Source organism: Cervus elaphus, chromosome 3, assembly GCF_910594005.1.
Source record: "Cervus elaphus chromosome 3, mCerEla1.1, whole genome shotgun sequence".
Taxonomy (NCBI): Eukaryota; Metazoa; Chordata; class Mammalia; order Artiodactyla; family Cervidae; genus Cervus; species Cervus elaphus.
The window spans coordinates 37,936,870-37,948,874 of record NC_057817.1 but is presented as its reverse complement, the minus strand read 5'-3'; positions in this window follow the sequence as shown (position 1 = coordinate 37,948,874).

Sequence of the window (12,005 nt, the reverse complement as noted above, 5' to 3'; positions counted from 1 at the left end):
CTACCAGGTTCCTCCGTCCATGGGGTTCTCCGAGCAAGAATACTGGAGTGGTTTGCCATTTCCTTCTCCAATCAATGTGATACAACACATTAATAAATTGACAGATAAAAACCATATGATTATCTCAATAGATGCAGAGAAAGCCTTCGACATAATTCAACACCCATTTATGATAAAAACCCTTCAGAAAGCAGGCACAGAAGGAACATCAGTCAGTTCAGTTCAGTCGCTCAGTCGTGTCCAACTCTCTGCGACCCCATGAATCGCAGCACACCAGGCCTCCCTGTCCATCACTAACTCCCGGAGTTTACTCAAACTCATGCCCATCGAGTCGGTGATGACATCCAGCCATCTCATCCTTTGTCATCCCCTTCTCCTCCTGCCCCCAATCCCTCCTAGCATCAGGGTCTTTTCAAATGAGTCAACTCTTCACATGAGGTGGCCAAAGTATTGGAGTTTCAGTTTCAGTCCTTCCAGTGAACACCCAGGACTGAGCTCCTTTAGGATGGACTGGTTGTATCTCCTTGCAGTCCAAGGGACTCTCAAGAGTCTTCTCCAACACCATAGTTCAAAAGCATCAATTTTTCAGCACTCAGCTTTGCTCACAGAAGGAGCATAGCTCAATGTAATAAAAGCTATATATGATAAACCCACAGATAACATTATCCTCAATGGCAAAAAGTTGAAAGCATTTCCCCTAAAGTCAGGAACAAGATAAGAGTGCCCACTCTCATCACTTCTACTCAACATAGTTTTGGAAGTTTTAGCCACAGCAATCAGAGAAGAAAAGAAATAAAAGGAATCCAGATTGGAAACAAAGAAGTAAAACTCTCACTGTTTGCAGATGACATGATCCTCTACATGGAAAACCCTGAAGATACCACCAGAAAATTACTAGAGCTAATCAATGAATATAGTAAATTTGCAGGATATAAAATTAATACACAGAAATCCCTTGTGCTTCTATACACTAACAATGAGAAAACAGAGATATTAAGGAAACAAACACATTCGCCATTGCAATGAAAAGAATAAAATACTTAGGAATAAATCTACCTAAAGAAATAAAAGTCCTAATATAGAAAACTATAAAACACTGATGAAAGAAAACGCAGATGACACAAATATATGGAGAAATATACCATGTTCATGGATCAGAGGAATCAATATAGTGAAAATGAGTGTACTACCCAAAGCAATCTATAGATTTGATGCTATCAAGCTACCAACGGTATTTTTCAGAGAACTAGAACACATAATTTCACAATTTGTATGGAAATATTAAAAACCTTGAATAGCAAAAAAAAAATAAAAATTAAAAAATAATAAAAAAATAAAAACCTTGAATAGCCGAAACAACCTTGAGAAAGAATAGAACTGGAGGAATCAACCTGCGTGACTTCAGACTATACTACAAAGTTACACTCATCAAGACAGTACGGTCCTGGCACAAAGACAGAGACATAGATTAATGGAACAAAATAGAAAGCCCAGAAATAAATCTACCCAAGTACGAACACCTTATCTTTGACAAAGGAGGCAAAAATATACAATGGAGGAAAGACAATCTCTCTAACAAGTGATACTGGGAAAACTGGTTAACCACCTGTAAAAGAATGAAACTAGAACACTTTCTAACACCATCACAAAAATAAACTCAAAATGGATTAAAGATCTAAATGTAAGACCAGAAACTATAAAGTTCCTAGAGGAAAGCATAGGCAAAACATATGACATAAATCACAGCAAGATAAATGACCTAAATCACATCTCTGACATAAATCACAGCAAGATCCTCTATGACCCACCTCCCAGAATATTGGAAATAAAAGCAAAAATAAACAAATGGGATGTAATTAAATTTAAAAGCCTTTGCACAATGAAGGAAACTATAAACAAGGTTAAAAGATAGCCTCCAGAATGGGAGAAAATGATAACAAATGAAGCAACTGACAAAGGATTAATCTCAAAAATATAAAAGCAGCTCCTGCAGCTCAACACCAGAAAAATAAACAACCCAATCAAAAAATGGGCCAAAGAACTAAACAGACATTGCTCCAAAGGAGACATACAGATGGCTAGCAAACACATGAAAAGATGCTCAGCATCACTCATTATTAGAGAAATGCAAATCAAAACCACAATGAGGTACCATCTCACATAGGTCAGAATGGCTGCTATCAAGAAGCCTACAAAAAAAAAAAAAAAAAAAGAAGCCTACAAACAATAAATGCTGGAGAGGGTGCAAAGAAAAGAGAACCCTCTTACACTGTTGGTGGGAATGCAAACTAGTCAGCCACTATGGAGAACAGTGTGGAGATACCTTAAAAAACTGGAAATAAAACTGCAATACGACCCAGCAATCCCACGGCTGGGCATACACATTGAGGAAACCAGAATTGAAAGAGACATGTGTACCCCAATATTAATCACAGCACTGTTTACAATAGCTAGGACATGGAAGCAACCTAGATGTCCATTGGCAGATGAATGGATAAGAAAGCTTTGGTGCATATACACAATGGAATATTACTCAGCTATTAAAAAGAATGCATTTGAATCAGTTCTAATGAGGTGCATGGAACTGGAGCCTATTATACAGAGTGAAGTAAGTCAGAAAGAAAAACACCAAAGCAGTATATTATTGCATATATCTGGAATTTAGAAAGATGGTAATGATGACCCTATATGTGACACTGCATATAAAGATATAAAGAAAAGACTTTTGGACTCTATGGGAGAAGGCAAGGGTGGGATGATTTAAGAGAATAGCATTGAAACATGTGTATTACCATATGTGAAATAGATGACCAGTCCAAGTTCAATGTGTGAAACAGGGCATTCACGGCTTGTGCACTGGGACAAACCAGAGGGATGGGATGGGGAGGGAGGTGAGAGAGGGGTTCAAGATGTGGAACACATGTACATGCATGGCTGATTCATGTCAATGTATGGCAAAAACCACCACACTATTGTAAAGTAATTAGCCTCCAGTTAAAATAAATTAATTAATTTAAAAAGCAAAAATAAAAAAGTTTGCAATCTACATATCTAGTCTAGTAACAAATGAAAGAATTTATATGTCCCACCAAACCCTCTAAATACTTTTAGCCTTGTATTGATAATTCATCATTGCTTTTGTTATTTACATAGGTTTCTTCCCTATTCTAATCACTTTAGTTCAGTTCAGTCGCTCAGTCATGTCCAACTCTTTGTGACCCCATGAACCACAGCACAGCAGGTCTCCCTGTCCATCACCAACTCCCACAGTCCACCCAAATCCATGTCCATTGAGTTGGTGATGCCATCCAACCATCTCATCCTCTGTTGTCCCCTTCTCCTCCTGCCTTCAATCTTTCCCAGCATCAGGATCTTTTCAAATGAATCAGGTCTTCACAACAGGTAGCCAAAGTATTGGAGTTTCAGCTTCAGCATCAGTCCTTCCAATGAACACCCAGGACTGATCTCCTTTAGGATGGACTGGTTGGATCTCCTTGCAGTCCAAGGGACTCTCAAGAGTCTTTTCCAATACCACAGCTCAAAAGCATCAATTCTTCTGCGTTCAGCTTTCTTTATAGTCCAACTCTCACATCCATACACGACCATTGGAAAAACCATAGCCTTGACTAGATGGACCTTTGTTGACAAAGTAATGTCTCTGCTTTTTAATATGCTGTCTAGGTTGGTCTTAGCTTTCCTTCCAAGGAGTAAGCGTCTTTTAATTTCATGGCTGCAATCACCATCTGCAGTGATTTTGAAGCCCAGAAAAATAAAGTCAACCACTGTTTCCCCATCTATTTGCCATGAAGTGATGGCTCTATTCTAATAGGGGATGTTTAATTTTTTTTTTCTCAAGTCCCTGATATGGTAGGTACTGGCATAGCTATGTGCATGCATGTGTGCTTTTTTGTGTCCAACTCTTTGTGATTCTGTGGACTTTAGCTCACCAGGTTCCTCTGTGCATGGGATTCTCCAGGCAAGAATATTGGAGGGGGTTGCCATTTCCTACTCCAAGCATATACACAAAACTTAGCAAATGACAAATGATTGATTTGAATTTTAGAATTTCTCAAAGTATCTAGAAATGGGTTTCACATAATTGACTTTAAGAGAGAAGCATGTTGGAAGAAGAATAAAGTGCAATTTAACAAATCAGAATGGATTAAAACAATTATGATTTGGATCTAAGGAGTATTTGCCTTCAGTTATCAGATGACTAAGCTAGTGCTGTTTTTATAAGCTGTATCTGTAGCAGGTGCTAGGAAATTTTTTTTTTCCTCAACCATAAGACTTTTTTGGTGCATAGAACTTACATGAATTTTAAAAATGAGTTTGTATATTTATTTTGCATACAAAAAAATGACTTCATTCAACCACCCTGCCACTTTGCTTCCACCTACACACTGTCCTGTGTAGAGTCACTATTAGTTATGTCAATCATTCACCCTTCTGTTTGATCTCTAATGGACATGAATTTCAGAACAAGTATCAATGTTCCTCTCTATGCCTTTCCCACCTCCACTTTCCAGCAAGAAGAAGAAGCCTTTTATTATTGGTCAAATTCTTTGACATGGGTTTGCTGTGTAACCTTGAACAAGTTAGTTACTTAACCATTCTGTACCTATTTCCTCTTATACAGAATAAGGTGAACAGCTGTAACCTCTCAGGATTAAAAGATTAGTCCAAAAAATTTAACAGAAAAATTAATCATGTAAGATTTTAAGACAAAAATACACAGAGGAGAAATGATAGTCTCTTCCACAAATGGTGGTAGGTCAGCTAATCTTAATCATGTAAGATTTAATCTATTAATATGTATGTATAATGTACAGCAGTGTTAATTATATTTATCATGCTGTACATTAAATCCCTAGTACTAAACTATCATATAACTAGAAATTTGTATCTTTGGCTGCCTTGATCCAATTCCCTTCCCTATTCCAGGTCTAGTAATCAGATTACTTTTATGTTTGTTTGTTTATTCATTTTTTAAGTATAATCAACTTATAACACTATAATACTATGCTACAGCATCTTATGGTCGATCAGTCACTCAGTCCTGTCTGACTCTTTTCAACCCCATGGACTGCAGCACACCAGGCTTCCCTGTCCTTCACTATCTCCCAGAGTTTGTTCAAACTCATGTCCATTGAGATGATGCCATTCAACCATCTCATCTTCTGTCACCCTCTTCTCCTCCTGCCCTCAATCTTTCCCAGCATCAGGGAACAATTCTATAATTCTGTGTGTTTCAAATTAATTACCATGATAAGTCTAGTCATGATGTGTCAACTTACAAATACATTACATAGTTATTGACTATATTTCCCACCCTGTACACTTCATATCCCTGACTCATTTATTCATAACTAGAACCTTGTATATCTTGGTCTCCCTCACATATTCCTTTCCTCTCTTTATCTCACCTCTGTTAAACACCTGTTTGTTCTCTTATTTATAACTCTGTTTTGCAGTGTTTATTCATTTGTTTTGTTTTGTTTTGTTTTAGATTCTATATATCAGTGAAATCATACAGTATTTGATATTTTTTTCCTGACATATAATTTAGCATAATACACTCCAGATCTAGAGCATAATATACTCTAGCATAATACACAATCCATGTAGTCACAAATGGCAAGATTTCATTCTTTTCTATGACCAATATTTCATTGTGCATATGTCCAATACATGTACTCATGTACTGATGAATTTAGGGTTGTGTACATATCTTGGCTATTGGAAATAGTGTTTCAATGAACACAGTGTGTACATGTTCTTGAATTAGATTTTTTTTAATTTGGATAAATACCCTGAAGTTGTATTGCTAGATCATGTGGTTTTATTTTTAATTCTTTGAGGAATTTTCATACTGTTTACCATAGGGGCTACACCTATTTACATTCCCGCCCAAAGTGCATAACAGTTCCCTTTACTCCACATCCTCACCAACACTTGTATTTTGATGTCTTCTTCATAATAGCCATTCTGACAGGTGTAAGGTGATATCTCACTGTGACTTTGATTTGCATTTTTTAATGATAAGTGATACTGAACATATTTTTCATGTTCCTGTTAGCCATCTGTATGACTTCTTGGGAAAATGTATATTCAGATTCACTGCTGACTGTTTAATCAGGTTATGTGGGTTTTCTGATGTTGTTGGATGAGTTCTTTATATATTTTAGGTAAATTACCCATATCAAATATATCACTTTCAATACCTCCACCTGTTCAGTAAGCTGAATTTTCATTTTTTTACGTTTCCTTCCCTGTGCCAAAGCTTTTTAGTTTGATGTAGTCCTGCTTATTTTTTTCTTTTCTTTCCCTTGCTAAGGAGATAGATCCTAAAAAATATTACTGAAACTGATGTCAAAGTATATAACACCTATTTTCTTCTGGGAGTTTATGCTTTCAGGTCTTCCATTTAGTCTTTTAATTGAAGTTATTTATAGTCTTTAAATTGAATTTATTTTTGTGTGGTGTGAGAGAGTAGTCAAATTCAATTCCTTTCATATAGCTGACCTACCACCACTTGTTGAAAAGACTATTATTTCTCCACTTTGTATTTTTGCACCCCTTTGTCACAAATTAATTGTTCATATAAGTATGGGTTTATTTCTAGGCTCTCTATTGTGTTCCATTGATCTATGTGCCTGTTTTTGTGCCAATACCATACTGTTTTGAATTTTGTAGCTTTGTGAGCCGAAAGGAGCTACTCCACATTCAAGGTCAGGAGCAGCGGCTGTGCTTTGCTGGAGCAGCCATGAAGAAATACACCACGTCCAAGGTAAGAGAAACCCAAGTAAGATGGTAGGTATTGTGAGAGGGCATCAGAGGGCAGACACACTAAAACCATAATCACAGAAAACTAGCCAATCTGATCACAGGACCACAGTCTTGTCTAACTCAGTGAAACTAAGCCATGCCATGTGGGGCCACCCAAGACAGCCAGGTCATGGTGGAGAGGTCTGACAGAATGTGGCCCACTGGAGAAGGGAATGGCAAACCACTTCAGTATTCTTGCCTTGAGAACCCCATGAACAGTATAAGAAGGCAAAATGACAGGATACTGAAAGAGGAACTCCCCAGGTCGGTAGGTGCCCATTATGCTATTGGAGATCAGTGGAGAAATAACTCCAGAAAGAATGAAGGGATGGGGCCAAAGCAAAAACATCACCCAGTTGTGGATGGGACTGGTGATAGAAGCAAGGTATGATGCTGTAAAGAGCAATATTGCATAGGAACCTGGAATGTTAGGTCCATGAATCAAGACAAATTGGAAGTGGTCAAACAGGAGATGGCAAGAGTGAATGTCAACATTCTGGGAATCAGCAAACTAAAATGGACTGGAATGGGTGAATTTAACTCAGATGACCATTATATCTACTACTGTGGGCAGGAATCCCTTAGAAGAAATGGAGTAGCCATCATAGCCAACAAAAGAGTCCAAACTGCAGTACTTGGATGTAATCTCAAAAACGACAGAATGATCTCTGTTCATTTCTAAGGCAACCCATTCAATATCACGGTAATCCAAGCCTATACCCCAACCAGTAATGCTGAAGAAGCCGAAGTTGAATGGTTCTATGAAGACCTACAAGACCTTTTAGAACTAACACCCAAAAAAGATGTCCTTTTCATTATAGGGGACTGGAATGCAAAAGTAGGAAGTCAAGAAACACCTGGAGTAACAGGCAAATTTGGCCTTGGAGTACAGAATGAAGCAGGGTAATAGAGTTCTGCCAAGAGAACGCACTGGTCATAGCAAACACCCTCTTCCAACAACACAAGAGAAGACTCTACACATGGACATCACCAGATGGTCAACACCAAAATCAGATTGATTATATTCTTTGCAGCAAAAGATAGAAAAGCTCTATACAGTCAGCAAAAACAAGAACGGGAGCTGACTGTGGCTCAGATCATGAACTCCTTATTGTCAAATTCAGACTTAAACTGAAGAAGGTAGGGATAACCACTAGACCATTCAGGTATGACCTAAGTCAAATCCCTTATGAATATACAGTGGAAGTGAGAAATAGATTTAAGGGACTAGATCTGATAGACAGAGAGCCCGATGAACTATGGACGGAGGTTTGTGACATTGTATAGGAGACAGGGATCAAGACCATCCCCATGGAAAAGAAATGCAAAAAGGCAAAATGGTTGTCTGAGGAGGCCTTACAAATAGCTGTGAAATGAAGAGAAACTAAAAACAAAGGAGAAAAGGAAAGATATTCCCATATGAATGCAGAGTTCCAAAGAATAGCCAGGAGAGATAAGAAAGCCTTCCTCAGCTATCAATGCAAAGAAATAGAGGAAAACAACAGAATGGGAAAGACTAGAGATCTCTTCAAGAAAATTAGAGATACCAAGAGAACATTTCATGCAAAAATGGGCTCAATAAAGGACAGAAATGGTATGGACCTAACAGAAGCAGAAGATATTAAGAAGAGGTGGCAAGAATACACAGAAGAATTGTACAAAAAAGATCTTCATGACCCAGATAATCACGATGGTGTGATCACTCACCTAGAGCCAGACATCCTAGAATGTGAAGTCAAGTGGGCCTCAGAAAGCATCACTATGAACAAAGCTAGTGGATGTGATCAAATTCCAGTTGAGCTATTTCAAATCCTGAAAGATGATTCTGTGAAAGTGTTGCACTCAATATGCCAGCAAATTTGGAAAACTCAGCAGTGGCCACAGAACTGGAAAATGTCCGTTTTCATGCCAATCCCTAAGAAAGGCAATCCCAAAGAATGCTCAAACTAGTTGCACTCGTCTCACACGCTAGTCAAGTAATGCTCAAAATTCTCCAAGCCAGGCTTCAGCAATACGTGAACCGAGAACTTCTAGATGTTCAAGCTGGTTTTAGAAAAGACAGAGGAACCAGAGATCAAATTGCCAATATCCACTGGATCATCGAAAAGCAAGAGAGTTCCAGAAAAACGTCTATTTCTGCTTTGTTGACTAGGCCAAAGCCTTCGACTGTGTGGATCACAATAAACTGTGGGAAATTCTGAAAGAGATGGGAATACCAGACCACCTGACCTGCCCCTTGAGAAACCTGTATGTAGGTCAGGAAGCAACAGTTAGAACTGGACATGGAACAAAAGACTGGTTCCAAATAGAAAAAGGAGTACGTCAAGGCTGTATGTTGTCACCCTGCTTATTTAACTTCTATGCAGAGTACATCATGAGAAACGCTGGGCTGGAAGAAGCACAAGCTGGAATCAAGATTGCCGGGAGAAATATCAATAACCTCAGATATGCAGATGACACCACCCTTATGGCAGAAAGTGAAGAGGAACTAAAAAGCCTCTTGATGAAAGTGAAAGAGGAGAGTGAAAAAGTTGGCTTAAAGCTCAACATTCAGAAAACTAAGATCATGGCATCTGGTCCCATCACCTCATGGGAAATAGATGGGGAGACAGTGGAAACAGTGTCAGACTTTATTTTTTTGGGCTCCAAAATCACTGCAGATGGTGACTGCAGCCACGAAATTAAAAAACGCTTACTCCTTGGATGGAAAGTTATGACCTACCTAGATAGCATATTAAAAAGCAGAGACATTACTTTGCCAACAAAGGTCCGTCTGGTCAAGGCTATGGTTTTTCCAGTGGTCATAGGTTTGTGATGGACTGGGAGGCCTGGCGTGCTGCAATTCATGGGGTCACAAAAAGTCAGACACGACTGAGCGACTGAACTGAACTGAACTGAACTGAACATAGTTTGAAATCAGGAAGCACACTAATTAATTCCCATTTTTGTTTTTCTTTCTCAAGATGGTTTAGCTATTTAGGGTCTTTTGTGTTTCTACACAAATTTTAGAATCATTTGTTCTAGTTTTTTGAAAAGTGCCATTGATATTTTGCTAGAGAGTACATTGAATAAATTCTCTTGGCTATTTTTACAGTATTAACTCTTCCAATCTATGAACATAATATATCTTTCCTTCGTAAGATCTTCTATTTTCTTAATCAGTGTCTTGCTGTTTCTCAAATACAAGTCTTTTACTCCTTAGTTAGATTTATTATTAGATAATGTATTCATTTTGGTGCAATTATAATTGAGATTTTTTTTAACATCTCTTTCTGATAGTTCATTATCAGTGTATAGCAAAGCAACAGGTTTTTGTATATTAATTTTTTTATCCTTCAACTTTACTGAAATAATTAATGAGCTCTATTGGTTTTTTGTTGCTATCCTTAGTATTTTCTAGGTATAGTATTATGTCATCTGCAAACAGTGACAATTTTACTTCTTCTTTTCCAAATTAGCTTCCTTTTATTTCTTTTTTCTTGTCTGATTCCTGTGGCTGCAATTTCCAATATTATATAGAATAAAATCAGAGAGAGTGGACATCTTTGTTTTGTCCCTGATCTTAGAGGAGGTGCTTTCAGCTTTTCACCATTGAGTATGATAATAACTGTGGGCTTATCAAATATGGTCTTTATTATGCTGAGGTATATTTTCTCTAGGGTTTCCCTGGTGACTCAGAAATTCACCTCAGGTGGTAAGGAATTCACCTTCCAATGCAGAAGACACAGGTTCAATCCCTAGTTTGGGAATATCCCCTGGAGAAGGAAATGGTGACTCACTCCAGTATACTTGCCTGGGAAATCCCATGGACAGAGAAGAGGTGGGCTATAGTCCATGGGGGTCACAAAAGAGTTGAACATGATTTAATAACTAAACAACAAATATTTTCTTTATACCCACTTTGTAGAGAATTTTTATAAATGGATGTTGAATTTTGTCAAAAGCTTTTTCTGAATCTATTGAGATGATCATATGATTTTAATCTGAATTTGTTAATGTGGTACATCATATTGATTGATTTGTGAATATTAAGTAACTCTTGCTCCCCTGGAATAAATTCTACTTCATCATGTTGTATGATCCTTTCAATGTATTGTTAAATTTGGTTTACTAATATTTTGTTGAGGACTTTTGAGTCTATGTTTATTGGTGTTATCGGACTATAATTTTCTTTTTTGTAATATCTTTATCTGGTTTTCATATCAGGTGATGCTGACCTGGAAGACTGAGTTCAGAATCAATCCTTTCTCTGAAATTTTTTGAAATATTTTGAGAAGTATAAGTGATAGCTCTTCTGTGAATGTTTGGTAGAATTGACCTGTGGAAACATCTGGTCCTGGATTTTGCTTGTTGGGAGTTCATTGCTAATTCAATTTCATTATTGGTAATTTGTCTGTTCATATTTTCTATTTCTTCCTGGTTCAATTTTGGGAGATTTGCATTTTAAGGAATTTTCCCATTTCTGTTAGGTTATCCCTTTTGTCAGCATATAATTATTTGTAGTACTCTTGGAATGTTTTGCATTTCTCAGTTGGACTTTCTCCTTTTTCATTTCTGATTTTATTGATTTGAGCCCTCTCTCTTTCTTTCTTGAGAGACTGGCTAAAGGTTTACCCATTTATTTAAATCTTTTCAAAGATTTAAGTTTTATTGACCTTTTCTACTGTTTTTAATCCCTTTCATTTATTTCTGCTATGACCCTTGTTATTTATTTCCTTCTATTAAAACTTTTTCTAGTTCCACTAGGTGTAAAGGCTAGGTTGTTTTATTTGGTATTTTTCATGCTTCCTAAAGTAGGCTTATATTGTTATAAACTTCTTTGAACTTTTTTGTTGCATTCCATAGATTTTGGATCATTGTGTTTCATTTGTTTTCAGATTTTTCTTTAAATTTCTTTGATTTCTTTGGTGATCCATTGGGTATTTAGAAGCATATTGTTTAGCCTCTTTATGTTTGTGGTTTTTGCAGTTTTGTTCTTGTGATTCATTTCTAGTCTCACAGCATTTTGGTCAGTAAATACAATTGATATAATTTCAATTTTCTTAGGCTTACTGTAATTTGCTTTGTGGCTTAGCATGTGATCTATCCTAAAGAATATTCCATTTGCACTTGAAAAGAATGGGTGTTCTGCTGCTTTTAGATGGAATCTTTTATGCATATCCATTAAGTCCATTGCA